The sequence below is a fragment of the Phyllostomus discolor genome, chromosome 4 (assembly GCF_004126475.2).
Source record: "Phyllostomus discolor isolate MPI-MPIP mPhyDis1 chromosome 4, mPhyDis1.pri.v3, whole genome shotgun sequence".
Classification (NCBI taxonomy): Eukaryota; Metazoa; Chordata; class Mammalia; order Chiroptera; family Phyllostomidae; genus Phyllostomus; species Phyllostomus discolor.
The window spans coordinates 46,701,420-46,723,545 of NC_040906.2; the positions used below are offsets into that span (position 1 = coordinate 46,701,420).

Here is a 22,126-nt window from a genome sequence, read left to right on the forward strand (position 1 = left end):
AATTGTATAGGGTACTCATTCTTCTGGGCACAGGGCATGTTTCTCTGGTTCTGCTGTCATAAATCTGAGTAACAAAAATAAGGTATTGTTATAATAATTTTAGTAGTAATAGTAATTGTTATTATTAATAACAGTAGTAAATATGAGAAAGTTTATTTTCACACAGTCTCATGACATAATCCTCAAAGGCTACGTGCTGGGCCCTTAGTGAGCATTTAAAGGTTCATCCATCTGGTACATTGCCCAGTTCAGGCAGGGAAGGAGAGAGGGAGAAAAGGTGGTAAAAGGAAAAAGAGAAGGGGGAAAGAGAAGATATAGACAAAGTTGCCGGAGTCCTGCTCCAGCAGGTCCAGGGATTCCCAGTGGAGGGACAGCGTTGGCGCAGGAATGACACGAGACGTGCAGTTTCAAGCTCAACAGCCTGGCATCTCTGCTGGGCTCTGGAGTTCTTCATTTTTATATAGTTGGGTATGTACATGTGGCATATGTGAAAGCAATCAAAACGAGGTTCTCAGGGCATACTTGCTTTGTCAGTGCCCCGCAGAAAATATGGCACAGACATAATAAGAAACAGCTGTCCATTATAACTGCATATTATTGTGCAAACTTTTTAGCTCCCAATCTTTGCAATTAATCAGTAACACATTTTACCACTTTATAACACCTTAATTTTTTAAAGCTTAACTTAATTTTAATCTATATATTCTAAAGCCACAAGCTGGGCACGTAGAAAGGCACAGGATTGTTGTAGCTCATTGGCAAAGGCCATGCGGAAGACTTTCGTGGTCAATGTGATTAATACCTGTTTCTCACTTCTCACTTCAACGCCAGAACCCTGTCTTTCTATGCAAGTAATAATCTTTGTTTTGCTCAGTCCATTTGGCTGCCTGCCATCTACCTTGGTGTTGATGCATTTCTACTATTTGTTTCCATCTTTGATGTCTGACTTTTTTTGGCAACAGACACCATGGGGGCCCTGATCACTTAAGTGCCTCACAGAAGGAGAGTGTATAATAATCTTTCCAATATCCATTTATATTTACTCATCATCTCCCTTTATGATAGATTCCAGTATAGGGTAAAGGGGGATCAGTGGGTCTAAGAGTTAAAGGGGGAACAGACCATGGATACTGGTACAATGCTGAACAAATGTGTTTTTTGAATCTATTCCTTGTTCCAGGAGCCCTGGTTCTAAGAAATTGTGTAATAAGGGTGGGTACAGTGGCTTTTGTAGGGAGTAATCCTAGGAGTCTCTTCCATTCCCATTCTTGGAACTCCCTAACCCACTTAGGAGGACACTCTGGTGGGGAGTCACTTTCCAATGAGCTGTCATTTTCTTGCTTACTTCCGAAGAAAAAGAATTCTACTTTTTCTGTGGAATTGCCATCTGTCCTGGTCCCAAGGTAAATCACATGGACCCTAAGCACGGGCAGTAATACAATGATTAAGCAGCGGAGTGCCTGGTGTTCCCCCACCGTGTCTGCTGTGCGGATGCGTGGCTTCCTCTGTGACTGTGTCAGACAGCAGGGCTGGCTCCCAGCAGAAAGGTGCAAAGGGAAGCCAGAGAGGTAGGAGGGGTGAGAAGGGAAAGGCCATCCTCACTGCCTTCCTTTGGCCTCCTGAAATCACCTTTATTAGAGTTACTCAGAGGTAGTTTTCAGAAGGGATTTTTCCATAAGAGGACATTGAAATCATTAACTGGATAATCATGTTTTGGATATATCTGATCTTCATACATGGCCCCTGGATAAGGAGATATCAAGGAAATCTAAGGCAGTTTTAATAGCAGCAAAATAAAATTTTAAAAATGAGCAAGAAAGAATCTGGCTTAGTGGTTAGTCACTATTTTGTATAAGATCCAACTGAGGGGGAAATGTTTACAGCTTCCTTTTTAATACTGAAAATTAAATATCTTTTATGAGGTCCCTTGGGAGGGATGTGTGTATTTTTACAACATATATTACCTATCTGTTAAACAGAAAAATGCCAATGAGCAAATTGACACAGCTTCTTAGGCACTTCATCGTTAATTCCTGGGCATAGCTGAAAAGGAACAAAGCAGATGCAATATGGTGAGGGAGTAGGGGTTCAGAAATCAGGGTGAAGGGAAAGAAACAAATACATCAAATAGTTATTGAAAGATTCAAATTTTCTATTTCTTCTCCATGGAAGAAGCTCGAAGTTTAACTTTTGTGGGATATCGTAGAATTTTGTTTTCTTGGTGGTGGTGGAAATGCAGAAAAACACCAAACATACCCAGGGTGACCCACAGAAAAGCAAGACCCATTCCTTTCTTCTCTCTCTCTCATCCTTAATAGGTTTTTTAGGCCTATTTTTAATTTATTTTATTTCTCATGTACAAAAGCCTAGGATTATACATCTCTATGTGTTATGGAAGAAGGTTTAGGTGCAATATTGAGGAACTTAATTTAATAACCTTTTTATTTATTTATTTATTTATTTTAAATTACTTTATTGTTGTTCAATTACTGTTGCCTTCATTTTCTCCCCACTCCTCCCCCCCACCCCAGCCAAGCCCACCTCCCTCCCTTGCTTCCACCCTCCCCCTTGGTTTTGTCCACGTGTCCTATATAGTAGTTCCTGAAAACCCTTCTCCCCACTGTCCCCTCCCCCTCCCCTCTGGCTATGGTTAGATTGTTCTTAATTTCAATGACTCTGGTTATATTTTGTTTGCTTTTTCTTTTGTTGATTATGTTTCAGTTAAAGGTGAGATTTAATAACCTTTTATGTGCCAAAAGAAGGAAAAAGTCTACCCCATGGCACTAAGAGTTCGTGCTTTCTTGTTGTCTTGAATTGTGTGAGAGGTTTTTTTTCCTTAAAAGTATTTTTTCATATATATACTATATGAAACACATGTGTATATATATACACATAGTATATATAGTATATATATATACACATAGTATATATATATGAAACACAATAGGTTGGTGAGAATGAAGCAAGGCTGCATATTTACAGAGAGCCAAGACTCATGCCCAAAAGGGAAAGGGGGACAGAGACGGTTTCTGCTGAAAGACCAGCAGTCATTTCAGACAGCAGTCTGTCCTTCCAGCAGAAAATACTGGAAGTGGAGTGCCACAAATGAGGGTCTTCCTTGACTGTCTCAAGTATCTGTAGGATAATTGATGTGCCCTTCACCCTGCTTAATGGAAGCCCAGTGCTCCACTTCACTTAAATGAAGGCAGGATCATTCAAACAGTAGAAATAGGGGAAGAAGGAGAATATATATATATATATATATATATATATATATATATATATATGAGAATATATATATAATGTTATTTTTTGGTGTACAGGGCAATGCTCTGACCACCTGAGCCACCCGGCCAAGGCAATATGTTACTTTTTATTATAAAGTAATTCATAAGAAAAAATTAATAAACTTCTTTTGAAGTCCATTCTAGAAAATTTAAAATGTACAAAAAAAAGATGATGAAGAAAATAAAAATTGTTTACAATTCCACCACCCAGAAAGATGTGCTGATAATATTTTGTTGTATTTCTTCCTAATATTTTTTAAATTCTAGAATGTCTTGTTAGACAAGAAGAAAATTGTCATTTGATGTTTGATGCCTTCAGCCCTTCTAGACAAGAAATGGATTAAAAATGCAAAAATAAAAGAGAAACAATAATTGCGCCCATTTGAACTGCGGGAAGCTGTACTGGCCTCTGGAACCAAGTATTCAAAGGAAGAAAGCAGTTGTGAGAAATCCGCAGAGTGAAGTGGAAAGAACTCACAGAACATCTGTCCTAGTACTTACTATCTCACTGTTATTCCATGACCTTAGGAAAATCATTTCCTTCTCTAGCCTTCATTTTCTTGATCTTTAAATTGCAATTTAGCAATTCCACAGACATTGTGAGGTATTTTGCCCTGTCAATTCAGTTACATATTCTCTAAGTACCGAAGGCCGAGTTTTCACAATATTGGACTGTAAAAGTCTATCCTTTCTGCAAACTTTCTCCTGATCCTTCTCTTCTCAAGCAGTTCCACTTTAATCTAGGAATTCAGCAACCTTAAATTTTCTCTTCCATTTCTTATGAAGACCGATTGGACAGTAGTAGAGGTGAATCGTAAACAGCCTAGTGTGTTTCTCCCAAGAATGTTTGTACTACATTTTTATATGTAATTGTTTAACAGAAAGTTTTTCGTCCTATTGAAGGAATTTCATATGTCAATAAGTAGGTAGAGAAAGGTATATTCAGAGGCAAGGCAAAAGACCTTCTTCACACATCTAAATTTATACCAGATATAAGAAGCCTTTGTCCAAGTCTTTCAAATTCTAGGACAATGTGGATTATGTCTCTAATATGGGTCATTCTTCAAACTTCACTAATAGGAACTTCTTTCCTTCTCCCTCGCTTGGAGCTACATTGGAGCATATTTTTAACTTTTTAACAACTTATAGAAATACCACCCAATTTCCACAAGCCCTGAAAGAAATGTAATATCAAAGAGCCATTTCAAGATGTACAGAGGAGAGTGTTTGCTTATCTTCTGTTTATCTTGTGAAAATTTATGGAAGGTGTCCTGATTAGGGATCACACCCACAACCTTAGCATATCGGAACAATGCTCTAACAAACTGAGTGACCTGGCCGGACTAGATTAAAATCTTACTTAAAACCCATGTTATATAATCGCCTTACTTTAAAATGGAGAAAATGAAGACACAAACTTGTCAAATGACAACTAGTTATTACTAGAACACCTGGCCCAGAGCTTACTTCATATGCCACAAAGTTTCAATTTCCATAGTGGTGAGCAAGTCCCTATCTGCTCCCTATTTCCTTCTCCTTTCTGTAATGAATAATCGGAGTTGGGGACCCCCACGAGGAAACCTTGCACAGTTTCTATATATGGGGATTAGGATGAGAATGACTGATTCTTGGTGTTTTGGTCTGACTTCAGGCCTGGATTGGGAGTGTGGGGATTCTGTTAAGAAGGAAAAGAGAGTATCACTGAAAACAATGCAAAATGGTTAACACAATATCTAGCCCCTGTTCACAGAGATAATCTGACCCTTCTCACTGCCATGGGATACACACACACACGTGCACCTACAGTGATATTGTCAAGCCACGTCGTCTCTTCAACACATGTTCTCCTCCCAACATTTCATCTGGACTTTCCACTGTCTCCACCTCAGTCCAAGTCACCCCCATTTTTTTGGCCTGGAGTCTAGGCAAACCTTGATATCTTGATGACTAATCTTTTCACACCTATATTTGTCTTACTTTTATCCTTCCTCTATTCTACACCCAAAAGAACCTTTCAAATGTGTGTTGCTTCCTGGTTTGCAAGGATAAAACCCCAAATCATGAATGGGGCCTGCAGAGCCATCCACAAAGAGGCTCTCCCCAACCTTCTTAGCCTTCTCACTCTTTGTGGGCAACCCACACTGGATTCACTGATCTTTTGTATTGTATTTGTAGACTCTATTTCATTTATTTCTACTCTGATCTTTATTATTTCTTCCTTCTACTCATTCTGTGTTTTGTTTGTTGTTCTTTTTCAAGTTCCTTTAAATATGAAGTTAGATTGTTTATTTGAGCTTTTTCTTGTTTCTTAAGATAGGTCTGTGATGCTATGAATTTCCCTCTTCAGATTGCTTTCCCTGTGACCCACAGATTTTGGGTTGTTGTGTTCTCATTTTCATTTGTTTCAAGGTATCTTTTGATTTTTCTTTAATTTCATTGTTGACCCATTCATGGTTTAATAACATGTTATTTAGCTTCCATGTCTTTGTGTATTTTTCAGTTTTCTTCTTGTGATTGATTTCTAGTTTCATAGAATTATGATCAAAGAAGATGCTTGATATGATTTCAAGCTTCTTAAATTTATTGAGACTTGTTTTGTGTCTTAAGATGTGGTCTATCCTAGAAAACATTCCATAAGCACCTGAAAAGAATGTCTATTCTGCTGTTCTGGGGTGAAATGCTCTGTAGATATCAATTAAATACATTTGATCTAGTGTGTCACTTAAGTCCACTGTTTCCTTGTTGATTTTCTATCTGGAAGATCTATCCATTGAAGTCAATGGGGTGTTAAAACCCTCTGCTATGACTGTATTTCTGTTGATTGCTCACTTTATGTACATCAGAATTTGATTTACATATTTAAGTGCTCCTATATTGGGTGCATTAATATGTACTAGGGTTATATCCTCTTGTTGAATTGTTCCCTTTATCATGATGCAGTGTCCTTCTCTGTCTCTTACTATATTCTAGGTTTTATGTCTATTTTGTCATATATAAGCAGTGCTATGAAGCCTTTTATTTTTCCATTTGTATGAAATATCTTTTTCCATCCCTTTACTTTTTGTCTATATGTATCTTTCATTCTGAGGTGGGTCTCTTGGAGACAGCATATATATATATATATATATATGGGTCTTGTTATCTTATCCATTCAGCTACCTTATGTCTTTTGATGGAGCATTTAAGCCATTTATAATTTAAAGTGATAATTGATAGATAGTTATTTACAATTATATTTTAACTTTTTCCTCTGTTTACTATCTTTTTCTTTATTTCTTCTTCTTAAAGCAAGCCCTTTAACATTTGTTGCAATACTGGTTTGATTTTAACAAACTCCTTTAGCTTTTTCTTGTCCAGGAAGCTCTTTATTTCTCCTTCTATTTTAAATGATAGCCATGTTGTGTAAAATAATCTTGGTTGTAAGATCTTGCTTTTCATCACTTTGAATAGTATGCCAATCTCTCCTGGCCTGAAATGTTTCTGTTGAGAAATAGAATGATAGATAATGGGAGCTCCCTTGTAGGTAACTGTTTTTCTCTTGAAGCTTTTAAAATTCTCTCCTTCAAGCTTTGCCACTTTAATTATGATGTGTCTTGGTGTGGGTCTCTTTGGTTCCATCTTGTTTGGTATTCTCTGTTCTTCCTGCACTTGTTTGTCTTTTTCCTTCACCAGGTTAGGGAAGTTTTCCATCATTATTTCTTCAACTAGGTTCTCAATCCCGTGCTCACTCTCTTCTTCTGGTATGTCCATGATGCAGATGTTGTTATGCTTCATGTTGTCCCAAAGGTTTCTTAAACTCTCCTCAATTTTTAAAATTCTTATTTTCTATTTGCTGCTCTACTTGGGTGTTTTTCTCTACCTTGTCTTCAAATCACTGATTCAATCCTCTGCTTCATCTAGCCTATGGTTCATTCCTTCCACTGTATTATTTAGTTCAGATATTGCATTCTATATTTCTGACTGGTCCTTTTTTATGGTCTCTATGTCTTTTTTCATGCTGATGACCATCCTTATAATCATTACTCTAAACTCTATATCTGATAAAATGCTTTCCTCCATTTCATTTAGTTCTTCTTCTGGACAATTCTCTTATTCTTTAATTTGGGGCCTATTTCTTTGTCTTCCCATCTTGGATGCCTCTTTGTATTTGTTTATATGTATTAGGAAGATCTGCGAAGACTCCGGTACCAGCTTGTGTCAGACACTGCCTGTGACTGGCCGTGAGCATCCTGTTTGGAGCTATCAGTGATCTATAGCTTATGGCTCCCTCTGCCAGGCCTGGGTTTGTGGAAAAAGAACCTAGCCGTGCACCATGGCTGGCTTTTACTGGCACCAGCCTGGGAGAGGATAAGCTAAGGTCTCAAAGCTTCCAGAGATCCACCTTAACATGCAGGCTGAATCAGTGAAAGTGCCTCCAGCTGTAAGCTCCACAGGGTGGGGTAAGAGGATTTCCTCTGGGTGAGGCTCACTTCCCCTCAGGCTAATACCACCTGGAAGGGAGTGCTGTCACTGAGAAAGATGGATTCTGCAGTATGGGAATGACTCAGCACAGGGATCCCGGTGGCTGACCCTTCAGCTCTCTTCCCAGAGCCTCCAACCCCAGACTCTCCTCACATAGCTCTAGTGTGCTCTGCCCTGCCTCTGTCACAGCCCAGGGTAAGTGGCTGCAAATGAAATTTTGTGTACTGGCCCTTTAAGAGGCTCTCTATGTCCCTAACCATCTCTCCCTGGTGGACAGAAACCCTGCTGTTTTTCACTGCTGGATATTATTTGGGTTTCTTTCCTGGTTCTAGAGCTGTAGGCTGAGGAGCTCAGCTTGGGATTTAGACCCTGCATTTCTCAGAGGGACACCACCCCAGCTGCTAAAATATCCCTCAGAACTTAAGCTGCCACCCATGGGAGTCCAGCCAGCCCCCTCATACCTCCATACTTCCTACCAGCCTCAATGTGGTGATATGGTTTCTTCCATAAGTTCTTGGTTATAAGGCTTCTCTCCAATTAGTGTTCAGCTGGTTATTCAAGATGATTTTTCCATAATTTAGTTGTAATTCCAGTTTGGTTCTGGGGAGAAGCTAGTGTAGCTTCCACATACCTGGCTGCCATCTTGGATCTCAGGTAACAGGTCTTGAATTCTTTTTTTTTTCTTTTCTTTTCATTAATTTCAAGTCTTGAATTCTGATATTCAGTCAGCTGAGGTAAGATCCTTCAAGGTTCTAATCAACAGAACAAACAAGTGAACAAAATAGAATGAGAGACATGGAAATAAAGAACAAACTGACAGAAACCAGACTGACAGGGGAAGGGGAAAGAAGGGGAAGGGCCTAGTCAAGGAACATGTATAAATGACCCAGGGACAAGGACAACAGAGGGGGCAAGGAGGATTGAATGTGGGAGGGAGGGGGTAGGTAGGGCAGGGGAGAGTAATGGGGAGAAAACAGGGACAACTGTAATTGAACAACAATACAAAAAATTTTTTTAAAAGGTCCCTCAAGGTTCATCCCAATCACATGCTACAATACTCTCTCTCTAAGAGCCTGCCTATTCTTGTCTGAGCATCTCTCCTCTTCCTAAAGCACTTCATCTTAACCTCTGTTGAGTGGTTATGTTCTGGGTTCTTATTATCCTTGTTTTGATACCCATTTACCTAACCTACCAAACTATATTCTCTCTGAAGGAAGGTACATTGAACAGATACATTGTCTGAATCATCTTTGTATCTCCAAATCTAAAAAAATGTTGTGTTTATTAAACTAAACTAGTACCAGAGTGGCTAGAGAAAGTTCTTTAGTTTTATCAATTCCATACATCAATTTCATTACATATTCCCCCTCACTTCCATGAAGAACTACAGAGAATAGAGGCTCCCTGCTCTCTTTGCCCTTCCTATGAAAGATTTCCAAAATTATTGGCAAAGAAGAAAGGCAAGGCTCATAAATATCTAGAACAAACCAAGCAAAGTCAGTAAATATATGCATTTGGTAATGATGCATGTTTTATACTTCAGAGCTCTTCCTCAAATCAGATGACAAGTTTAAAATGCCAGGGGTATCTGCTGATATCTCAAAAAAGGAAAAGAAATAGCCCATGTGCTGATAAATTGAACACACCTTATTAAGAGATGATATGGTGCATTATAATGCTTCGTGGTGGAAATCATCCCCCCTAATATGTAAACATCTAAAAATGATGTTTATTCACTGAAACCAAACTTATAGGCCTGAAAATTTGGGTTCTGATCCCATTTCTGCTCCTATCTAGCAGAGCGACCTTGGGAAAGTCAGATTACCATGTGTAGTTAGTTGTGTTGCAACTGGGACCTCATGTTACAGACTTTAAAATGGAAAACCTTCTTCAGGAACTTCCTTCTATTTCCTGGAGCCATGTGTGGACTTGAGGAAGGGTCAAATCAGGCCATGACTGTCAGGTGAGAAACTCGATATTTTGCCATTATCAAATATATATTATATCTAGGAAAATAAATCTTTTCAGATAAAAAATCTTCTTGCGAACTGCCAGTTAATTTCCATTCAGATGTTTCTTTTTTCTTTAGTTCAACTGGTATTTATTAAAAGTCTGTTATTAAAAAAAAAACATGGAACAGACTGACAGATTTCAGAGGGGCAGAGGATGTGGGGAACTGGAAGAAATTAGCCAAAGAACATATATGCACATATGTGTGGCCCACGGACACAGACAACAGTGTGGTGAAGGCCAGGGGGTGGGGTGGGAAATGGGGGCTGGGTGGAGGGGGACAAGTGGGGGATAAATAGGGAACATCTGTAATAGAGTCAACAATAAAAAAATGAATTTTAAAAATAATGAAATATTGCAGAACTATTAAGCATAAAACCTGTGCTTTAGATTTGGTTGCATACTTAAAACTGTGTGCTTTAGGCATTATAATGATAGTGACAATTGTCTCTTAAGAGCATGTACTCTCTGCTTACTGTGCTTGGTACTTTGCAGGTACTTTTTTTAATTCTCACAAAACTCTTCATGATAAGTGTTATTAGCCTTATTATACAGTTCACCAAAGCAAGGTTCAGAGAAGTAAGCAACTTGCCCCAAGTCACATAGCTCATACTATAGGGACAGTCCAGCATCCTTGCTTTTTCTGCTGACTGAATTCTCTAGACCTCATTTTTCCCCTTGTGAAATAAGGGGATTTAATTATGTGACCTTGAGGGACAATATTAAATTTAACTTATCTGTGGACTTTTTATTATAGAAAATTTCAAACTTGCACAAGAATAGAATGGCTGGTTCAGTGACCCATCACCCAGCCACACCAACCAGCACCTCACAGCCACTCTGGTGTCACCTCTTCTCCACTGACTTTGGTCCCCAGCCCTGCCCCCCGTGGAATCTTGTGAAGCAGTCTAGATACAGTATTTGATCTGCAACTATTTCAGTATTTATAGAGAAAGGGAAAGACTTTATAAAAATAGTCCAACACTTTAACACACCTAAAATATTAACAGTAATTTCTTAATATTAAACAACCGGTTGGAGCCAGTCAGCCCCCTACTGTGCCACGATCTAATCTTTAGTTGTTGGACTATGGAGAGGCAGAGGTAGGGTACTGTCTCAGGCGGCCGCAGCAGTTCACCAACCCACATAGAATTGTTCCAACATTTAAAAAACTGGGGATGCCATTCTCTGCGTGCTGGCTTATTACAAACCTTGGAATCTTTGAGTTCCCTACTAGCTCTAACAAGAACCTACTCAGTCACTCAGTTGAGCTATCCTTTTCCCGCTTCCTTCTCCTATTGGGCTTTTTCTATACATATATCTGAAAATTTTACAATAATACAGATCATTATTTTACATGATTCTGGAACTTCTGGCTAATAAAATAAGCAACAAAACAAGAATGTGAGTTATGACTATTAGAAAATAAAATTTACAGTAGTTGGAACCAAATAGGATTAAATATCCAAAACAAAAAAGAAAGCAAACAATAAATTCTTAGATAGAATAACAAATTATGAGCACAAATTTGTAGGCCAAACAAGCCTACAAATTTGTATGTATCTGGCTCCACAATAGTACAGGGTGGGACAAAAGTAAGTTTACATTGTAAGTTTACAGTGGAAAATAATACAATAATTAATAAGTAGTAATAAAAGAATGAACTGTGTTTCACATACTCACACCTGTAAACCTACTTTTGCCCCACCCTGTGTTACTGTGGAGCCAGCTACCATGTTAGAAGGCCTGGACCAATTAGTAATTATAATTGAAGTTAAATATAATTAATCATACAGTTTTCAGCTGTTTTGAATTAGTTTCACTAAAATTACTTAAGAATTACTTCAGTGGATGTCAGTGATACTGCCTTCCCTAAAAGCTCTTTCCTAGGCACCAGCATACCCCTCCCCTCCTACCGCCCACAGGACAACAGGCAGGGCATCTCTGTGCTCACAGAAACCGGCTCCCCTCATCACACTTGGTGGGTTCAGAGACAGTCGCCTGGCCTAAACCAGTACAACCAGAAACTTTCCTCTGTATTTTTCAAACTGGAGTCAAGAAACAGTCATTGTTGTAGGACATTGCCCCCAAATACTGCCGGTGCCCCTGTTTTCTCCTCTGTGGGGAAGTCCTGTCTGCAGGGAGAGCAGATGAAGCTGACATGCGGAGAGGAGCCTATCCAACTGTCGGAGGATTTTTGACTGCAGTGGAGTTCCTGCAGTGGTCGTGAGACCCCACTGCACCCCTGCCCATCTCTTAGGTTGGTATTTAACTCTTCCTTGGAATCCATAAACCAATAATTTCTAATTTTTGCCAAAGTTAATTCAAATTAGATTTCTATCTCTTGCCATTAAAAGAATTCCCACTTCATTACAAAGGAAACGTATAGGATACATTTTCCATAAGTAATAGATTTATGCTTTATTTTAAATAATGTAATATATATTTTATCATACCATATATAAATCCTCTCAGTTCCTCCATTATTAGCAATAAAAATCAGAATTTTAATGGATTTTCGACCACATGAGTTTTTTAAATACTTAGATATGTATAGTCTAATATGTGGTGGGGGAGGCAGGACAAATCTGAAAAAGCAAATTGAGGTTAGAACATATGGGGCCTTAAATATCATGATAAGGAGTGTGGGCGTTGCTCTGTAGGTAGGAAGGGTCCAACTGGAAAGTTTCCAAGCAGGGAGCAGATATGTTTGGATCTTTAAGATATTTGGATAGGTGATTCTGCTGTCAACGTGGAGCTGGAATTAAAATGGAAAAGAATTGGAAAACACTCTACTAGGTTCTTATTCTGGAAACCTAATCACTTAAATGTATTCCAGGTATCCGAGACCAACGGGATGAGGAGCTCAGCTAAGAAAGTTACCCTGAAAATGTTGGGAGACAGATTCCAGACATATTTCAGTTGTATCCAGAGCAGGAGCTGGGGAGCGGGAGCCGAAGAGTTTTGAGAAGCCTCACCTCTGCCACTGGCCTAGTTACCATCATACCCAGGAGCCACAGCTGCTGCAGCCGGCCCCAGTCACCCTCATCGCAACCACCAGCAGCTGCTTACCGCCCCCTCCCTCAGTGGTGCTGACCCCAAGCCCAGCACCTCAGGCAGCAGCGGCCCAGAAGGTCTCATATCCTGCCAGTGGGTCAAGAAGGTCAAGGCAACGAAGGTTTGGGGAACAGGAAAGAGATTTGATGTAAGAAACAAATACGGTTTCATCAACAGGAATGACACTAAGGAAGATGTATTTGTACACCAGACTGCCATGAAGGACAATAACCCCAGGAAGTGCTTTCACAATGTAGGAGATGGAGAGGTTGTGGCATTTGATGCTGTTGAAGGAGAAAGGGATGCAGAGGCCACAAGTGTTGCAGCCCCTGGTGGAGTTCCAGTGCAAGGTGGTAAATATGCAGCAGATGGTGAGCATTATGGTGTGATCTGTGTTGTAGGGGTCCTCCAAGCAGTTACCAACAGAATTACCAGAATAGTGAGAGCTGGGGAAAAAGAATGTGGGATTGGCTCCCAAAGGCCAGGCCCAACCCTGCAGCCCTACTGCAGGCAGCTGCTCCCACCTCATTACATGCCGACACCCTGTGGGCATCAACCACGATATTACAACCCTCCTGTACAGGGAGAGGTGATGGAGGGTGCTGACAATTAAGGTGCAGGAGAACAAGCTAGACCAGTGAGGCAATAGGTGTCGGGACTATAGGACACAATTGCATACGGAGGGGCCCTTCTCCACTAGAGAGGACAGCAAGGAAGTAGATAAGGAAAATCAAAGAGATGAGACCCAAGGTAAGCAGCCACCTCAGCATGGGGTATCCCACAACTTAACTTACCAACATAGTCTCCCAGAAAACCTCAAATCACAATATGGCAAAGAGACAAAAACAGCTGATCCCACCAGCTGAAAATCTGTCTGCTCCAGAGGCTGAGAGGGACAAGGCTGAGTAAATGCCAGCTTACCATCTCTCCCATCAGCCATTTAGTCATCCAACATGAAGAAATGAATATGTAATTCCAGCAACAAGAAATGAACAAAAGGTTGGAGCTGAAAACCTTAAGTGCTTGCATTCTGCCATTTGACCAGATAACTAGAACTATCTGCATTGTCTAGGCAGCATGGGATTTTTATTATTTTTACCTAAAGATATCTCTTTTTAGATGACAAATGCATCTTTTTTAAAGCCTGGTTTTTCTCAGTACACCCCTAAAGGTTTTAAAATTGTTTCGTATCTGGTCAGGTTGAGGTTTTTAGGAAACTTACTTTTAATTTGTAATAAAAGTTTACAACGTGATTTTTTTTTTAAAGTAAAAGTCAACAAACTGCAAGCACCTGTTAATAAGGGTCTTAGGTAACTGGGGAAAAAAGAGACTTCGGAAGTAGACTTTGCACTACACAATGACCACTTGGACACTGGAAGTGAAAGTGAGGAAACACAGAAGGACTGTGAACAGATGGCATCAAAACAGTCTGAGAAAACCCTCGTCTAACTGAACTTCACCACTGATGTTCAGAGTCCACTTTAACAAGTATGGGCACTATGTCCCCATGTAGTACTCACAGTCTCTCATTTCAAAGACAGCCTTCGTATGATTTTATCTTGTCAGGCTATTTGTACTTTATTTGAATTCCCCCACAATGTAGGAGGCCAAGGAAATTATTAAATTAATTCTGGAAACAGGATTCCTACTTGGTCACTGATAAGAAGGCAGTACTATGGTTTTGTCATGTATTGGCCTGATAGACACCTTTGACTTAATGAATATAATTAAAAGAATAATTACAGCCAAACCTAAAATTTTGTATATCACACATCAGAAAGAATACCACCAACTCAACTACTCTGCTTTTCTTTGCCTTCATGGTTAGAGATAGAAGAATTAAAATTTTGTAGTGAAATAAAATTGAAAAGAATGTGATAAAGTGATGTGAGGCTCAGATTCTCAAAGTAAATTTTCTGTGTTCAAAACAATTTACCAGAAGTCCCATTTTCACCATACCTTTTCTGGAAAACTAATCAGTTCTCATTTACTTGATTCCTAAAACAAAATTATCAAATTCTATCAATGTAACTTGTTCTCTGTTAAAAATAGAGTTAGACACAATCCCGACTTGCTTGCTGCCATTCCAGTATTTTTTGAAAAATGCAAAATTCCAATTTGTAGATGGTGATTTTGCCAAAAGTGAAAGCTCAGCAGCTCGCAGACTTGTGAAATAACTGACATTTCATAATTCTGACAGTTCTGATGAAGTACAGGAAACATTGGCCAAATGCCATTTGGTTTGAATTTTTCATCATAACTGAAATAGGAGAACTTTGTTTCTATGGAACAAGGCTAGGTTCACTCATGGAAGAAAATAGCCTTAAAGTAATGCTGTGGTAGTAGTATCCATTATTACAGGATTTCACCTTGATTTTTTAAATTAAGATGTCAATGGCCATGAATATTTTTCTGTATTAATTCTAGAAAATGACATTCTTAGTGAAACTAAGGATTATATCTTCTTATTGGCTTGCTCCCTTTACCATTATGTAGTATCCTTATTCTTCTCTTACTATATAGCCTTTGTTTTAAAGTCTATTTTGTCAGATATAAGTATTGCTACCCTAGTTTTTTTTTTGTTTGTTTCTATTTGCAGGTAATATCTTTTTTTCATACCTTTGCTTTTAGTCTGTGTGTATCTTTTTTTCAGAGGTGGGTCTCTTGTAGACAGCACACATATGTGTCTTGTTTTCCTATCTATTCAGCTACCCATGTCTTTTGATAGGAGCATTTAAGCCATTTACATTTAAAGTGATATATCGCCATTTTATTCTTTCAGCTATGTTCCTTTGGGTTTGTCCTTCCTCCCTTCCTTCCTTCCTTCCTTCCTCCCTTCCTTCCTTCCTTCCTTCCTTTCTTCTTTACTTTCTTCCTCCTCCTCCTCCTCCTTCAAGCAGGCCCTTTAACATTTCTTGTAATACTGGTTTAGTGGTAGCAAACTCCTTTAGCTTTTTCTTGTCTGGGAAGCTCTTTATTTCTCCTTCTATTTTAAATTATAGCCTTGCTGGGTATAGTAATCTTGGTTGTAAATTCCTGCTTTTCATCACTTTGAATAGTTTGTGCCAATCTGTTCTGGCCTGAAATGTTTCTGTTGAGAAATCAGATGACAGCCTAATGGGAGCTCCCTTGTAGGTAACAAACTGCGTTTGTTTCTCTTGTGGCTTTTTTTTTTTTTAAGATTTTATTTATTTATTTTTAGAGAAGGAAGGGAGGGAGGGGGGGGGAGAGAGAGAGAGAGAGAGAGAGAGAGAGAGAGAGAGAAACATCAATGTGCAGTTGCTGAGGGTCTGGCCTGCAACCCAGGCATGTACCCTGACTGGGAATCGAACCTGCGACACTTTGGTTCGCAGCCCGCACTCAATCCACTGAGCTATGCCAGCCAGGGCTTGGAAAGAATCTTAAAAGCCACAAGAGAGCCCTAGCTGGCGTAGCTCAGTGAATTGAGTGCGGGCTGCGAACCAAAGTGTCTCAGGTTCGATTCCCAGTCAGGGTACATGCCTGGGTTGCAGGCCATGACCCTCAGCAACCGCACATTGATGTTTTTTTCTCTCTCTCTCTATCTCCCTCCCTTCCCTCTCTAAAAATAAATAAATAAAATCTTTAAAAAAAAAAAAAGATTCTTTCCTTGTCTTAAAGCCTTGCCATTTTAATTATGATGTGTCTTGGTGTGGGCCTCTTTGGGTCGATCTTGTTTGGGATTCACTGTGTTTCCTGGACTTGTGTGTCTTTTTCTTTCACCAGATTAGGGAATTTCTTGGTCATTATTTCTTCAAATAGGTACTCTATCCCCTGCTCTCTTCTCCTTCTGATACCCCTATGATGCAGATGTTGTGATGCTTCATGTTGTCACAAAGATCCCTTAAACTATGCTTATTTTTTTAAATTATTTGTTCTTTCTGCTGTTCTGATTGGGTGTTTTTTTTTCCTACTTTGTCTTCCTAATCACTGATTCAATTCTCTGACTCGTCCAACCTACTATTTATCCCTTCCAGTGTATTTATCGTTTCAGATAATGTGTTCTTTGTTTCTGACTGGTCCTTTCTTATAGGTTCTATGCCCTTTTTTATGTTGTTGACCATCTTTATAACCAGTACTTTGAACTCTATATCTGATAAATGCTATTTCATTTAGTTCTTCTTCTGGAGAATTCTCTTATTCTTTCATTTGGGGCCTGGTTTGTTTTTTTTTTGTCTCCATTTTGACTGCCTCTTTATATTTGTTTCTGTGTATTGGATAGACCTGTTATGACTCCCAGTCTTCATGCAGCGACCTTATTTAGCAGGTTTCCTGTAGGGTCTAGTGGTGTAATCTCCTTGATCACCTGAGCTGGGTGCCCTAGAATGTCCCTGGTGTGGGTTATGTGGGTCCTCCTAATATAATTGAGTCTTGATTGCTATTGGCCTGCTCGTGCATGGGATCAACACTCAGGCTTGCTGACTATGAAGCTTGACTGTGAGGCTCAACCCTGATCACAGCATGCAAGCTACTGTGCAGGCACTGACCACATAAAGTAGAATTTACCTCAGCATGGTTTAGTGCCTCCAAAGATCTCCCTTTGGATATGCTACTTACGAAGCTTATTGGATCCTACTCTGTTTTTATCTGTTACTGACCACAGAGTGTGTTGGTTCTGGGCCTCTTGGGAGGCAATCTGGTACAGGGCAGTGTCAGACACTGCCTGCGACTAGCCCTGGGCAAACTGTTTGGAGCGAAAAACAATCTGCACATTGTGGCCGACTCTGCTGGGCCTTGGTGCATGCAGAAAAAAATCAAACTGTGTACCAAAGCCAGCTTTTACCAGCCACAGGCCTAGGGGCAGCTCAGCAAAAGTCCCAAGGTACCCTGAGATCTGCCCCTGACTGCCACCGCTTGCCAGGTGCCTGTTAGGCTCAGTCACTGAAAGAGCCTCTGGCTATACTCCTCAGCGGAGCCTAAGCTTCACAGGTGGGGTGAAAGAGAGTCCAGAAGGTGAGGCTATTGCTTTCCCCCAGGCTGATGCTGCATGGAGGAAAGTGCTCCACCCAAGAAAGATGGCATCTGTGCTATGGAAGAATGACTCAGCACAGGAATTCTGGCAGCAGACCCCCAGCTCTCTCACCAGAGCCACAAACTTCAGAGTCTCTTCACATGATTCTAGTCTACTTCACCCTCTCTCTACCGGAGCCCACGGTGACTGGCTGCAAATGAGATTTTGTGTGTTGGCCCTTTAAGAGAGTGCCTGCATCTTCTGCAGGTTTCTGTCTCTCCCTGCTGGACACAAACCTCACTGCTTTTCACAGCCAGATGTTATATGGTCACCTCTTGCTGGCTCTGTTGCTCTGGGCTGGGGAGCCCAGCTTGGGGTTTAGACCCCACACTTCCCAAGGAGAATCCCCTGATATCTGAGATGTCCCTCCAGAACTCAGTTGCTGCCTGTGGGAGCAGGCCAGCCCTTTTCGCAACTCTTCCCTTCCTGCCAGCCTCAGTGTGGCTTCCTCTTTAAATCCTTAGCCACAAGGCTTCTCTTTAGCTAGCCTTCAATTGTACACCAAAGATGATTATTCTATAATTTAGTTGTAACTCCAGTTTGGTTGTGGGAGGAGGTGAGGGTAGCTTCTACCTACTTCACTGCCCTGTTGTATCCCCATCCCAAAGTACTTTCAAATATACTGACCTTCTCCTTATAGATTTGTTTCTCAAGGCCTTTGTGGGGATTGTCTTTTGGACCTTTTGGGAGCATACAGTTGAGGGTAGATGGTTGGGTCAGGAATGATAAGTCCATTCCAGTATTCCTGTCTCCTGAAATTTTTAAATGTGTTCTTTTTACATTTTACCGAAGAGATTTACATCACAACTTCACTTTTCATGAGTCACCATTGTGTCCAGATTTCAGTCACCCTTTAGCAGAACAAACAGAATTATCTCCTGCTTCTCCAGCTAAAACAGTTAATCTAGAATCTCTTGTAAACCCCATTTGTAGGATCTGCCCAGTTTAAAATTGTGTCCTCCTCTTCATTCAACATTCTTAAAATCTTTTGTAACCCACAGTCAATAGATTAATTATAAAGTTCAATTCTTTTGATAGTTGAAACATCTCTTCCTGAATTTTACTTTGTAATTGACCTCTTGAAGCATAGTAGAAGTTGGTTCTAGCTAAAGATCTGGAGAGGGGCATAAGAGAACTCGTATCCTCTTACAAGGCGACTCCCATGAACAAGGGGGCTTCAGTATCTCCACACAAAGGAGACATTGCTTCATAAGCAAAAGAAGATGCTGCTGCCACTGATGAGGGAGGCTCAGTGGAGCTGGGGGTGGGAATTCTCTAAATTCTTCAAATTCTCTCCTATTTAGCATTTTCATTTCAAAGATATAACTCTTTTTGGATCAGTACCTTAACATAGGTTCACATAAGACCCCGAGTAAGGAGGTGAATTCAACTGATTTGCCAGTCCGTAATCATCAAGTACAAATATTAGTTTATAGTTATCTAAATTCTAGGTCTATAAGAGGTTTTTTGTTTTGTTTTTCTAACAAATTTACAGTCCTGGTTTCAGTTCACATTTAAAATGAGAATCTAGAAATTTCCACATGTCTGTCTCTTCAACTGAAGCAGCTAACCTCAACACACAGCTCTCAGGTTCCTCATACCATTCATACTGTTCTGTGGCAACAACAGTTAAGTCCTTCACAGTCTTATCTTCAGTGGCTGCCTTAATCCTAATGTTCACGGACACTAATCTTCAGCTATTTCACTCTAACAATCCATGGCCTTCCCATCTCTGAATATTAATTGGGCATTTATTACCTTCAAACTGAATGAATCTGGATAGCTACTCTCCTCATATCCTTAAGAGTTTGTTGTTTGTAATCAACTCCCCCTTACCAGCTTCTGTGTAAGTCAGGATTATTGGTTATAAGAATTAGAAACCAACTCTAGGTAGTTTACACAAAATAGAATTTGTGGGAAGGACCAAAGTAGTCACAAATTCTATGGGAAAATGAAAAACCAGGCTCAGGAAACTGATGGGAGTCAAAAAAAGAGTCACAACAGGAAACTCTGCCAAGGACCTCTGTAGGAACAGTCTGGTTGGAACAGAACTTGGACGAGAGCTGTTGTAGGAAGAATCTAGACAGAATGCTTCCAGTGACACTACTATCACAGGCATTCTCTTCTCCTGGATTATTGACATCACCACTATCTTCATAAATAACTTGCCGGACCCTGTACCATTCCATCACTCCTTCTGGATTCAAGGTCAGAATGCCCCTGAACAAAGAATTACATGCTGAAGTCCTCGCTGTCTAGAGGGAAGATCTGCCCTTCTTTAGTTTCTATACTGGGGAAAGTGCAGGATGCTAGGTAACCAACACACACACACACACACACACACACACACACTTCCAGGCCACCATACTTGTGATGGTTTCTGAACTTTCTACTCTCTTTTATTAGTCTGTTTATTTTATTGTCCCTATGATATTGTTTTAATTTCAACCATTTTATAATTTCTTTTAAAATCTTATAGTTCAAATCCTATTCCCCCTCAAAGGTTCATTTTTTTTTCTTGGCTCTTTCAGCTTAATTTTTCTCAGTAAATTTCAGAACTCCATCAAGCTTCTAAGAATCTCCCATCAGGATTTTGATTGGAATTGTATTACATTTATAAATACATTTGAAGAATAATTTAAAATATTGACAATGTTCTTATCCAAGAACATAGTATATCTATTTATTTAAGCCTTCTTTTATACTTCTAGGTAGTTGTCTCAAATAGATTTAGCACACTTCTCAAGTTTATGTGTTGGTTGTTAGGGTAGATGGAATTTGTTTCACTTTATTTTCCTTTAAAAGAGTTTTAAGGCTCTCCTTTAACCCAAGCTAAACCTTAATAGCTCATAACTTTACTATGCCAATGACTCTATGATCATAATTTTCCTACTCAGCTATATGAATCATTAAGCTAAATTAGTACTAGGTTCTTTTCAGCTTTCATTACCAAACTAAAGCTTATTCTTTGTAGTATAAATTTGAGCTTAAGTTAAAATTAGAAATATTTTTCAGGGGAGTAAATTCAGGGGGAAAATCAACAGAAATGGATAAACTGGAAGATGGTAGCCATTGCACTAGTGCTACAGTACCCCCTAGTGGACACAAAGAAACATGGCCTTTATACCAAGAATGACCCCAGTCTCTTCCACAGGAAATTAGAATCTGGAGGGTCCTTGGTGATCAACTAGGTTAAAGTCTCTTTCTTCCAGATAAGGAAACTGAGGAACAAAAAGGGGAAATGATTGCCCAAGTTCACATAACCAACCCAAAGCTAAAATCCAAGATTCCTAACTCTCATTTTTATTCCTCCCCCATTCCTCCCTCCCTCCCTCCCTCCCTTGCTTCCTTTGGTTTCCATATGTATTGTGCATCTGTTATGAAACAGGTTGCTAAGAATATATAGTATGAAAAATATTTAATCTTTGCCTTCAAATCTAGTTTTCTTTCAAACCTACCACTTTTATCCATTTTCAGAGCATTACTTTATTGGAGAATGACCAAACAATCATGTAGAGGAAAGTTGTTAATCATCCACAGATTGACTCACAATATAATTAATTAACTATTGAGATTTAACTGGAAAATAGGTTTGCAAATGAGGAAACTTCCCATGACCAGATTCAGGTCATTTAATGAAGAGAAAAGACTTTCCACATTCATTACTGTGAATTCTACTGCAAAAGAAAATGACAATAGTATTTGAAGGTGTTCATGTGTGCCCACCACCTATTCCCAAACATCATCATTGATAGATACTTCACTGAGCAAATCTTGATTGAGGACCTACATGCTAGGCATGTACTAAGCACTGGGTTTAATATGATGAAGAGAACAGATATGCTTTCTGCTCTTACAAAGCTTATAGCCTCCTATGTATGTATATGTATAATTCCTTAAATCCCAGATAAACAGTTTTTCTCATTTCATTTCAGGAAGTCACATTTTGAAGTTATAGAAGTCAGGAAGTATGCAAATATTTTTAAAAATTACTCTTCTCCACCATAAGGAAAATAGATAATAAGGATTTGGGGCTAGATGAACTGGAATTGAATCCCAATTCCACCATTTACAAGCTATTAAACAAACTCACTTCTCTGAACCTCAATTACTTCTATAAAATGAAAATAATATGTATCCCTTTTGAAGGATATTTTATCATTATCCTTATTAATACATGAAGAGACCTTACTTATTAATACCTTAAGTCAAATGATGAATTATATAGTCTTTTTCCTAAAGCGCAGAAAAATTATCCAAAAAAGTATTAACATCCTTCACT

General features: G+C 39.4%; 1 pseudogene; it reads left to right on the plus strand.

Moving 5' to 3' along the window:
- The first annotated feature begins 387 nt into the window (after window positions 1-387).
- LOC114494819 lies at window positions 388-14,073 on the plus strand (annotated as a pseudogene).
- The last annotated feature ends 8,053 nt before the right edge of the window (window positions 14,074-22,126 follow it).